This window comes from Parambassis ranga, unplaced genomic scaffold (genome assembly GCF_900634625.1).
Source record: "Parambassis ranga unplaced genomic scaffold, fParRan2.1 scaffold_33_arrow_ctg1, whole genome shotgun sequence".
NCBI classification, from domain to species: Eukaryota; Metazoa; Chordata; class Actinopteri; family Ambassidae; genus Parambassis; species Parambassis ranga.
In genome coordinates, this window is record NW_021144803.1 from 346969 (window position 1) to 359528 (window position 12560).

At 44.3% G+C, this 12560-nt stretch overlaps 1 non-coding gene across 1 annotated transcript; it reads right to left on the reverse strand.

Annotated features, from left to right (window-relative positions):
- Window positions 1-539: 539 nt before the first annotated feature.
- Window positions 540-630, reverse strand: trnay-gua (transfer RNA tyrosine (anticodon GUA)). Its single transcript is given in 2 exon segments — window positions 540-575; window positions 594-630. It is a non-coding gene; the product is annotated as a tRNA-Tyr (tRNA).
- Window positions 631-12560: the final 11930 nt, after the last annotated feature.

The window sequence follows — 12560 nt, forward strand, 5'->3', positions numbered from 1 at the left end:
AAAATGAGTGAGCTGATGTCCAGGTGTAGAACAAAGGAGCTCCTGCTAGCAGTGGTGCAGTTTGTACCTACCAGCTTCAAATGAAGACAGAAGTGTCCTCTGATGACTCACACAGCACTACAGTAGATCATTAATCATCAATCAGCGCTCATGCTAACGGCTAACAGCTCGTAAATCGTAAATTGATATGCAGCGATTTTCCCTCAGTTTCACTAAGATTAAAAGCTCCTTAAGGAAACAGGCTGGTTTGTTTGTAGGTGATTTTGTGTTTACAGACGCAGAGCTAGCAAATTTTAAAAAGGCTCTATTGACTTGCTAAAGGTAAGATTTGACCAGTCAAGGATTGGAATGACTACATAACACATCCTTCATTACATAAACGTGTTGTAAACACATGTATTGAACAAATGCACTTCAGATAAAAAATCAAATCAGATAAAAATCATTGAGACATATATGTCACATCGGCCCTTTAGCCAAAAAAATCGGTGAAAAAATGATGTGACATTATGATGAAACTCTTGAGGGTTAAAAGTCTCTCCTTCGAGCCGGATTTGAACCAGCGACCTAAGGATTTCAGTTTTATTGTCTCACTACAGTCCTCCGCTCTACCAACTGAGCTATCAAAGGGTGGGCTGAGAAAGAAATGCCCGAGCACAGCCGAGCGTTCATAGTTGACTCAAACACAGGTCATCTGTGCTTGATTTGAAAGTCAGGAATGTGGATTGGATTTGTGAATAGAATAGAATATATACTTTGAGGCAAGGCGTCTGGACTTGTAGAGTTTTCTTGAAGACGTTTCGCTGCTCATCCAAGCAGCTTCATCAGTTCTAACTGTTTCGTGGGAAACATGGTTTATATGTGGTTGCAGACCTCAGTGGGTGGGTCTGGGTCAAACTTAAAAACAATAGCACTAAATGTTTCCATAACTACCTGTGATGATCTGGCAGGTGTGTCTAACGACTGGCTAACGACTATGAAACTGTCGGAGGGGGACTGGTTGACAGCCCTTTGTTCTTGCTGTGAGTATGTGCAAACTTCCTGGGAATGGATGGAATCACTGCATTGTATGCTTCCTGGGGAAGCCAATCCATGCCTGTATGGACTCCCCAAGATTCACAAGGAGTCCGCCTCAGACCCATCGTCAGCAGCACAAACTCAGTCACATACAACATGGCTAAGCACTTGGCTGAACTCCTGACACCACTGGTAGGACTTTGTGAACAAGGTAGAGAAGATCCGAATGGACCCAGACGACACTATGGCCTCATTTGATGTCACCTCCCTGTTCACCTGCATCCCTACATCAGAAGCCACAGAGACGGTAAGGACGTGCCTCACACAAGACAGCACACTCAAGGAAAGAACCAACCTCATGCCAGACCACATCTGTGACCTGCTGGACCTCTGCCTGACCACCACTTATTTCCAGTACAATTGGAACTTTTACAGACAGAAGCACGGCTGTGCGATGGGATCACCTGTGTCTCCTATTGTGGCCAACCTCTACATGGAAGAAGTGGAGAGAAGAGCCTTGAGTTCCTTTTCTGAAACCACCCCCACCCACTGGTTTAGATATGTGGATGACACCTGGGTGACCAATGAAGTGGAACGGTTCACAGAACACATCAACGCAGTTGACAACGACATTGAGTTCACTCGGGAGCACATCAGGGAGAACAATCTGGCCTTCTTGGACTGCACAGTACATATTGAGGAGGACAGGAGCCTCAATGTGGAAGTATACAAGAAACCCACACACACGGACCAGTACCTGTTGTTTGATTCACACCACCCATTGGAACACAAACTGGGAGTCATCAGGACCCTGCAGCACAGAGCACAAACTGTACCAACCAGCTCAGAGGGGAAGAAGAAGGAGCAACACCACATCAGGAAGGCCTTGCAAACCTGTGGCTACCCCAAGTGGGCACTCATCAAAGCCACAAAAACAAGACCCCCCCAGCAACAAGAAGAAGGAGGACAACAACCGGCAGAGAAAGAACATCTCCATTCCATAGGTGTCAGGAGTATCAGAGAAACTCTGCAGGATCTTCAACAACCATGACATTCCGGTCCATTTCAGACCGATGACAACACTGAGAAGACAGAGACTGGTTCACTCGAAGGATAAGATTCCCAGGGAGAAACACAGCAATGTGATATATGCAGTCCAGTGCAGTGAGGAATGCTCTGATCTGTACATTGGAGAAACTAAACAACCACTCCACAGAAGAATGGCTCAGCACAGGAGAGCCACCTCCTCAGGACAAGACTCAGCTGTTCACCTCCACCTCAAAGAGAAAGGACACTCCATTGAGGACAACAATGTTCACATTTTAGACAGAGAGGAAAGGTGGTTTGAAAGAGGAGTCAAGGAAGCATCTCTGTTAAGCTGGAAAAACCTTCCCTTAACAGAGGTGGTGGCCTCAGACATCATCTTTCTACCACATACAATGCAGGGATGCCATCCATTCCCAGGAAGTTTGCACATACTCACAGCAAGAACAAAGGGCTGTCAACCAGTCCCCCTCCGGCAGTCTCACAGTCATTAGCCAGTCACACCTGGCCCAGGCAGCCATGGAAACATATAGTGCTATTGTTTGTTAGTTTTACCCAGACCCACCCACTGAGGTCTGCAACCACATATAAACCATGTTTCCCCACCAAACAGTTAGAACTGATGAAGCTGCTTGGATGAGCAGCGAAACGTCTTCAAGAAAACTCTACAAGTCCAGACGCCTTGCTTCAATCTTCTCTACGTATTAACATATCATATTTTCACAGCAGTTTTAAGGTGTGTACATACTCCTAAAGGTTAAATTAAGAATTTTTGTTGGTGCAGTAGTCAGAGCGCATATGAGAGATATTCTCACTAACATACTGCAATGTAGATGTCTTTGTTAGAAAAAGGACCATATTTCACTTGTTTGTGAGCAACCTCAGCCGCAGTAGGCAGCGCGTCAGTCTCATAGTCTGAAAAGAGTAGTAGCCAGCACGTATACGAGACATATTGGCACTAACATGGGCACTGTATATGAAAAAAGGCCTTAAACTTCCTGGTATTGTGTTCACAATGGTGGCATTGATCCCCAGCCTCTGTCACACAGTCTGTTCAGTGTGGGGCCCCTTAAGGTCTGTGTTCTACACATGCACAATGGGTAGGCAACCACCGGATTGTATAGTAAGCGCTGACAGACACCTGCTTTTATGGTCATTTCCTCTGTACATTAACTTGTCGATGCTACTATTTAATATTATGTACCTGTAAATGGTGAGTGTGTGTACTCTTTATTCAATGCTGTCTCTAAAAGTTGTGCCCCGTGTGAGGGTTGAACTCCCGACCTTTAGATCATGAGACTGACGCGCTGCCTACTGCGCCAACAAGGCCTAAAAACTGGGACATATGGTCTTCTTTCTTTTTTTTTTTTAACAAAAATCTACAGCAGGGGTCTCAAACTCAACTTACCCGGGGGGTGTCACTTGTTGTGACCTCCCCTGGTCACCCCGGATTGTCAGACTCCGTCTTCTGTAATCAGAACATTGAGTGAAAGACAATACACTTGGTTTATAGTTTCGCCTTTTGCAAAAGGGAGAACACTCAGTGAACACAGGCCTTTCAGTCTGCTTCACTCCCCTCCATAAGTGCTCTGCCCCTCCCTGGATACAGGCTCGTTTTATTCAAAAGTAGAGGTACATTTGCATAATAGATAAACAGTTTTACCATATTGGGAAATGTTACCCTTTTATCCCCACCTACCAATGATTATAATTGGTCTAACATATTTCTGTGGAACACTCTGTATCACTCCTATGTCTGACGATTTATCTTACGTCCGATGCCTTCCAGTGCTTCGGTCTTCACCGCATCAAAAGGGCTCCCGGAATGTCAATATCCTCCCTAACTCTCTGTAAGGGAGTATGTGTGTGTGTGCAGAGAGTCTCCCTTTTTCTCTGAGTGAAAGCATACATAAGAGTACATAAAAAGTAAAAGATCTCTGTATCATGTCAGTGTGTAGTTAACCTTATATAATCCCACAACTCCCCCTTTTGGACTCTACTACAGTCCAACACCCAAAGAAAACCGTGACAAAGGTTATATGTGTCAAAAATATAAGTAAAAGTTTGTGAGCAGTAAACATGTTATACATCATAGTATGTGGGGGTGTTTTAATCGGTCGGTCTTTCACCGTTCCCGCCCCCAGATACTCCTAACAACTCAAATATAATGAAAATTGTTCTACAGTAAAAATGTTCAAAATTGTGTTTTTATCAGTTCATGTATGTGTTCCTGTCCATCTGCCTCATCGTCCAGCGCCCCGCCTGGTTCTCTGGTCCTCTCGTCCTCAGGATGTGTTTTCTTTCTTCGGATCCCTGGGGTTAGACTACCCGGGATCCTGGATTCCTGTCAGGGGATTATTCTGCCCCTTTTGTGACAGGATCCGTATCTGAATCAGCCGATTCAGACTTCTGCGCCCTCAGATCAGCGTGGACGTCCTGTAGAGATCATTGAGGCTCCTCTGCAGCTGTGCACTGGCTCCAGTGGAACCAGGTGTCCCCCTTTCCTCTCAGCCGAACTGCGTGTGAGGTGCGTTCCGTCACCTGATAGGGACCTGTCCACCTTGGCTCCGACCACTTCCTCTTGATGACCCTCAGGAGTACCCACTCGGCTAAATACTAACACCAAAGCTTTAAATTCATTATGGTTTATATTAATATCATACTACATACTCTTTCAGTCTCAGCCGGCCAGCTGGTCCAGGAAACTATCGACCTGTAAGAAGCTCATAAGGTGTAGATTATATGGCGATACCAGAACATCAATACAATACTAATACATGAACCCATATAAATTTGGTCTGTGCACAGATTTTAGCCAATTTTTGTTTAGGTTTGATTCATCCTTTCCACCTTTCCTTGAGACTGTGGATGATAAACAGTACCAAAAGCATGCTTCAGTCCCAACATAGCCTCCACCTGCTGGAGGTCTTTGTTTTTGAAATGTGTTCCATTGTCAGATCTGATTTTTTCAGGAAAACCATGTCTAGGGATGTAGGTGTTAATCAGAAATTTAATGACCGTTTTGCTGTCCTCCCTTTTCGCAGGACAGGCTTCTGGCCATCCTGAGTATGCATCAACATACATCAAAATGTATCTGAATCCCCTCACAGAGTTAATCATGTCAGTGTAGTCAATGATGATTTCTTTGCCCGTCTTGGCCTCTAGTGGGTAGTGTCCTGCTTCTGGTTTGATGGTTGGTCTCGGATTGTATTTATTACACTGATCACATGTTCAAATTACATACTGAGCCATGTCTTTCATGTAGGGGTACCACCAGTGCTCCAGATTTCTTAACATCTGAGCTACCCCCACATGGCCTAGCACATGTGCTTCTTCCATGGCAGTTTGTCTCAATCCAGGTGGCAGTATGTGTCGTCCATCCGGTCCCCTCCATACGCCTCCTGTGTCAGTGGGGTGAGTGTGAATGTCTCTGAGTTTACATATGCGACTACACTATGTGTTGTGAGTACATACAGCTGGTGTCCCATGACCATGTGTTCAGTTTTCTGAATTAGCTTAGCTATTACTGCATGTTGTGTGCACTGCGGGTGTCTTTTTTCCATGTTGTCTAAGAGGACACTGATGTACATCAGTATTACTCTCTCTCCCCCTTTTCTCTGGAACTCCTTCTGCAAACTTCCTCTATCTTTCACCATCAACTTTCACAACATCTTTCTGCCAACAACTTATCTACAGCATCCTTCATAAGAATCACTTCTGCCGCTGCAGTCTTAGAGTCATAAGTCTGGTTCAGTATTCCGCCTAAGACCGTCAGCTGTTCTTCTACCGTCTTTAGTGGGCTGTGCGGACCCCACCCGCCGTCAGTCATGTCTTGGTGCACACTTAAGTCCATGTCGTCAGTCATTAAAGTCTTAATCTCGTGGTCACGTAGGAATTACAAAACTATAGTTCAAATTCAAATTTACAAAACTGCAGTTACAATGGTTCTATGTCCTCTACCAAACTATGTACACATCAGAAGAAAAAAATAATCCAGTTCGTGAGTGAACCTACTTCAACAGACCACTGCTTTACGTTAGCACCAGTTAGGTTTCCAGCAGTGCTGCTGCTTCAGCTCACACGTCCCTGGCACTCATCCACATTTCTCATTCATGCATTACCCATAATATGAGCGCTCAGTATGTGTGTGTGTTACAGCTTCACTCTCAGCTGTGTGTCTCAGTAAGGGGTGCTTTCGAACTTACAGGACTTTCCTCTGTTCTTGTAGCCGGTCCGACTACTCACAGTTCATCTGTTCTTGCGGTCTCTCTTTTAGACGGCTCACAGTTATAATAACAGTGTTCTTCACTGTCTAGATTCAGGCCGACTGAGAAATATGGCACGCTGTGTCCCTAGTACTCAGTCCAGTGGATTTGAGACTAGCCTCTCTTCCACGACACCAGAATCTTATATGTCTGTAATTTGGAAGCCTGCAGACTTACTACAACTTCCGCCTAACTAGTGCGGTCGTTGTTTCAGTTTCCAGTCATTCCAACATTCATACCATGTGTTTGCCTGTTCTTGTTCTATTCCTCTCTCTTTTTTTAGTGATTTAGGGTTCCTCAAGCCCCGGGACTCAAACCCAGCTTTTCCGGCCTCTCGTCAGAGCACCGGTGGAGTCGCCACACTCAGGATTTTGCAACCCCTTTTTTCTTTACCTTTTTATTCTTTATCTTTATTCTTACAAGAATTCTTTAACCTCTTTTTTTTTGTTTCAGTCAATGTTCCTATAATTTACAGGCAGATTACTACTAAGACTCGGGACATGTTACACTTTAGAGTAGTCAATGCAGATATAAAAGGTCTCCTCACCTTATTGTTGGCGTGCCACGTGTCCTCTGTCTGTTTGTAATTAACCCCTGTGTTCAATTGACGGATCTGAGAAGAATATAATTACCTTCTATCCTGGACGGGCCCCCAAAATGTCGTGACCTTTCCTGGTCACCCCGGATTGTCAGACTCCGTCTTCTGTAATCAGAACATTGAGTGAAAGAAAATACCCTGGGTTTTGTAGTTTCACCTTTTGCAAAAGGGACAACACCTAGTGACCACAGGCCTCTCAGTCTGCTTCACTCCCGTCCATAAGTGTTCTGCCCCTCCCTGGACACAGGCTAGTTTTATTGAAAAGTGGAGGTACATTTGCATAATATATAAACAGTTTTTCAAGACCTTCGTTGGTATTCCCATATTGGGACATGTTGCCCTGTTATTCCCACCTACCAATTATAATACTTGGTCTAACTGTTATTTATGACTGTGAAACACTCTCTATCCCCCTCTGTTGGATGCTTTATCTTACGTCCACCTTCACCATAACAAAAGGGCTCCAGTAATGTAAACATCCTCCCTAACTCTCTGTAAGGGTGTATGTGTGTGTAAAAACTCCCTTTTTCTCTGAGTGTAAGCATATACAATCGAGTACATATGTGCTCTATATCATGTCAGTGCGTAGGTACCCTTATATAATTCCACAGCTGCTAACTAATTAAACAAACTAAACAGCCTTATGTTATTTATGCTAACTGACGGTAACTTCAACGGTAAATAAACAAAGCACAGAGCTCTGAGGAGCTAAAGCAGAGAGAGAACAGCTGGAGGGACACATTTGTAGCTCCAAGTCATGAAGTCAGTGTCCTCCTGTCAGAAACACTATGTGCTGAATGTCACTCTTTTCACACAGAGCCGTTGTTGTTCCGTGACATTGTCATGTTTACATACCTGTTCTGTGTAGCTTGATCTCAGGCTTCAGGAGCAGATCCAGCAGTTTGCGCTGACGGTCCAGCTCTCCCTCGTACTGGACGATAGTTTGTTCAAACACTCCCAATATTTCAGCAGCAGCAGCAGTTAGCCGCTCGCTGATAAAAGCTCTCAGAGACTCAGCAGCAGCCATTCAGATGTAATAAAACACTTACAGCGGAAAACTTCTGTTGAACTTCTGCTGTCGCTGTGCTCGTCTTTCTAGTTCCTCTTCCCCCTCCTTCTCCTTGTTCAGTTCATTTGTTTGATTGCTGTTGCTAGGCAATAAAACACTTGTTATTCACCCTCTTTCATCTTTTTTGTTTGATTTCCGTTGCTAGGCAACTTGCCGTTGCTAGGCAATCAACTCTTGTTATTCACCCTCTTTCTTCTTCTTCTTCTTTGTTTGATTGCCGTTGCTCATCTGTTGTTCATCTCCCAGAGGACATTCCGGGTCAACTTCACGTTTTTTTCAAAAAATGATCAAATATTAAGCAATTTCGGTGTCATCTGCCAAATGTATCTCCTCCTAGAAATTTCAAGCTGCAGACTCCATTTTAGTCTTAAAACGCTCATTAGATGCTGCTCTATCAAACTTGTAATCAGAATTTTCTAATTCCGAATCGTTTCCACACGCCAGGCGCAGCCACAGGTTCTGAGTGCTGTGTTTACTTGTTTTTGCTCCTTGGCTTGCTTTATAGTTTTTTTACAAACCATACATTTTGTATGACTTACAAATGCCAATATTTCCTTCAGACTAGATTTCATTATATTTCCATTTGAATGACTTAATTGGAATTGTGAAAAGTCTCCTACCCTGAAATGACTGAGCCGTTTCTGAGGTATTGCCGTCTCCTTCCTCCTCTCTGGCGCTTACTGTTTGTAAATGGCAGATTTCAAGCCCAGGAGACTGGTGGGAGTGCATGTGTGACGGAGCTCAGGAAGGGAGGGTGTTAGGTGAAAGATTTTATTTTGTATAATGTTGTTATGTGGTGTGGGTCCACATATCTAGAAGTGTGTCCCTAATATGAAGTTTTCATTTCTGTATGCATATTACTGTAATGTGTTTTATAAGTACTTATGTGTGAAGTAAGTTTTACAGAAGATCAGTTAGCTGTTGTCTGCTCTTTGGAGACAGCTCTGGTTGATATCAAGCTAAGGTTGTAAATCTAGATCTTGACAGAAAGGATGTGTTCACCTCCATGACCCAATTTTACGACCCACCCTTCCTGTGAGTTTGTCTTCCTGGTCACCTCCAGATCCGACCCACAGCCTATGAGATGTTAGGACTTAAAGTGAACTTACATGGGGGAAGAGGTGTAAGCTTTTATGGGGCGTCGTAAAGTCCTCGTATGGGACAGTGATCATTGTCGTGGTGAACTTATCTTCAACTTAGGTTTATGACTGACAAAAGGGGACCCCCTGCTATTTCCTTTCTGTTTTCTCCTGACTCTCAGGTTTAACCATTACCAAATAAGGTAAACTAAATATCAGTTGAGCTGACCCCATTGGTGCAGAGTTAGGGAAGGACATGATTTTATGGGATCTCAAGATAGGATAAAAGGTGTTTACAAAAGAATGGGATGTTGTTCTCTGGCTGTGAGGCTAGGCAACCACAGAAGCTTCTGTTTGTGTGACTCAGAATTTGTTTCTTTACTGTTAGAATAAATTGTAATTTGAGACCAGATATTGTCTACTTCTTCTTAGTCAAAGAACCGGGGAAGATAAACGAAAGGATCCAGAAGATTTTACTTCCAGAACAATTTGGTGTTTCTGCCCGGTTTGAAGAAGTGAGGGTCTAACAACATCCTGCCTGGCTGTGTGACTGCTGGTGGCCACAAGAATAAAGAGGTAAGCAGAAACCTGTTTAATCAAATTCTGCATATTGGACACTCTAAATTAAGTAGTCACTGTGACTGGTATGGTGTTTTAAAGTTAAAATTGTAAGAGGCAAATTGTAAGTCCACAAAAAAACAAAAACACAACAAAAATTAAATGAGAAAAAGAGAGAAAAAGTGACACTGGTAAGAGTATTAACCAATTAAAGCCAAAGACAAAAAAAAGAGGGTTAATACATTAGTCTCTGGGTTTGGCAGCCCCAACTATGTTTTGGACGCAGGCATAGATAAGCCCGGTTGAAAGCCCGTGGGATGTGGTGACCCCTAAAACGACTGTGATGACCGCCTAAACCTCATAAAAATAAAAAAACAGGGTCACACAGCAACAGTGTCACTGTGATCACAAAATATACAAAGACAAAAAAAAGGATCACGAGAAAAGAGAAAAGAGAAAAGAGAAGAGAATATATAGAAGTTGTGTTTTATGTACTTGAAAATTGTGTTAAATTGTTTTGACCTTGCGCCGTCGAGGAAAGGTGTTTACTCCGTCCCGTCGGAAAACTGTGTGTGTGTAGGCCTAAGTAAATTGTTGAGAAAGTGCTTTATTGTTGAGAGAAAGATAAACCGGTGATTTGTTTTGTCTTGTCTTGTTTTGTCGTTGTTGTTTAATGTACTCCGCACTGTCGGAGAATTATTGTGTTTAAAACTGATTCTGCGTCGGCAGAAAAGTGAGGTTGTGCGGAGTGTACGTGGGAAGTTGGTTGTGTGAGAGTGTGTCTAAGTGAAGGTGTGTGACTCTGTTGACAGAGTCACAGTGGGGGACAGAAGAAGGTACATAGGAAGTTAAATTTTAACGTATAGAAGGAATTTGTAAGTGGTAATCATGTCTAAATGGAAGACAATTGATGAACAGATGGGTAAGATGTTGAGCCGTTGTCGCGGACAGGCAGGTCCGGACAACAAGCAGAAGGTAGCTGCTGAAATGCAAGCAGTGGTTCGTGAAGTGGTGACTGAACAGGAAGTTAAGGGATGTGATAGGAAGCCGCTGAAGAGTGTAATTGTACTAGCGGAGAGCAAATATAAGATGGAACGAGAGGAGTTGGAAGCACAGAGTAAGACAGCAGGGGTATTCAAGAGAAATAAATTCAAGAAAGCAGCGCAAGTAGCAGAAGGAAAGAGGCAAGCGTTGTATCAGGCATATTTGTGCTGTCTTGATGAGGACTGTAGGGAGTCCGAGAGTAGGAGTGACAACGAACAGGAAGTGGAGAGCGAGGGAACTCAGGAGGTGGAGATACCGCCTCCTTATTCGCCCGCCTCCACAGTAGCTGCTGCCCTATCTCAGACCCCACCTCCTGGGATGTACCCTATAATAAATATCACTGATGGGAGGGTACAAGTAACAGATAGACAGACAGGCCAATCCCTTTTAAGCCCAGTCCAAAGGCCTTGTGGTAACTCCCAGGCCTCACATATGCAGCATTCATCCACCCCCCTTCATCAAGATGCATTTGCATGGAGAAGTCTTCAGGAGGCAGGACCACCAAGACCAGTTATACCTCAACATTCTGGACACACTGTAAGGGCTACCTCCCCAGCTCCTTCTTGTGGATCATATACCCCTCTGCCCCAGACCTCAGCCACAAAAAGGAAAATAGGAAAAGGAAGGCAGGTAGTGGTGACTGCTCAGGTAGCAGGAGAGGTGGTAGATACAGATGATGATAATGATGAGATAGAGAATGAAAAGGATTCTATCTGTACTAATACAACTGATCTGCTGCAACAGATAGATCAAACTATAGTAGAATTGCGACACCAGATGAGTGAGGCTGATCTGCCACGACGACATACTATGACACTTAGGTCTCACACACAGCAAGATAAACCAACTAAACCGACTGAATCAGCATTCCAGTTCCCATTAGTGCAGGCAGGCTCATTTCTGCGCTATAAGCCATATTCAGTAGGAGATGTGAACTCCCTGGTGGAAAAAATGCCACCCCCTAGAGAGGGTGGAGGTTTGTGGATGGACAAGTTGGCTGAAATGACAGCTGGCCAAACATTAGCTTTAGGTGATTTCAGGGCTGTTGCCTCTAGGATGATGTCACGCAGTGAGCTGCATGAGATAGAGACACAGTCAGGCACAGTGGGGCGTGGTGATGATGAAAGATTTACTACATATAGTACCTGTATAGGGTTTGCTATGCGTGATCTGTTTCCATTGCCAGTATCCACAGGTCCTCCTAAGTACACATGGGATCCAGCAGTGTCCCCTAGGGATCATTTAGTGAAGTGTAAAGAGGACTGGACAAGGAAAACGGGAGTGAATCCCACTCAGCAGGGTATCCAACAGCAGTGGTTCAGGAAGGCAGTAGAGGAGGGCCTCCCAGTCTCTGTCCAACAAGCTTTAAATAATAACCCAGATCTTCCTGGAAGTGTTTCTACTGTCTGGGAGCGACATGTTACACATCACATGGAACAACACAAAACAAAAACAGATCAAGAAAATGCTGAAGTAAAAGAGCTTCAGGTTAAGTTATTAAAATTACAAGTGGGACATGCTCGTAAAGACGCCACGGATCAGAGAAAGAGTAAGAAAGACACTCCAGCAGTTCAGATGGTGGCGCAACCTCAGCCCACTCCTCAGCCACAGCCACAGCCACAGACACAGCCCCCAGTTGTGAGTAATTTTGATTTTTATTCAACCCCACCTTGGGTTCCCCAACCTCCTAATAATAGAGGGTGGGGCCAGGATCGTAGAGGAGGAAACTGGAGGGGAAGGAGTGGCCGAGGGGGAAGGGGGCGTGGACGGGGTGGAAACATGGTGGGCAGGCCTGGGAGCTGCTACTTCTGTGGTGAGCTTGGCCACTGGGAGAGAGACTGTCCCTACAGAGTGCAATCTCTACACCGTCCACAAAGGGTACCCTG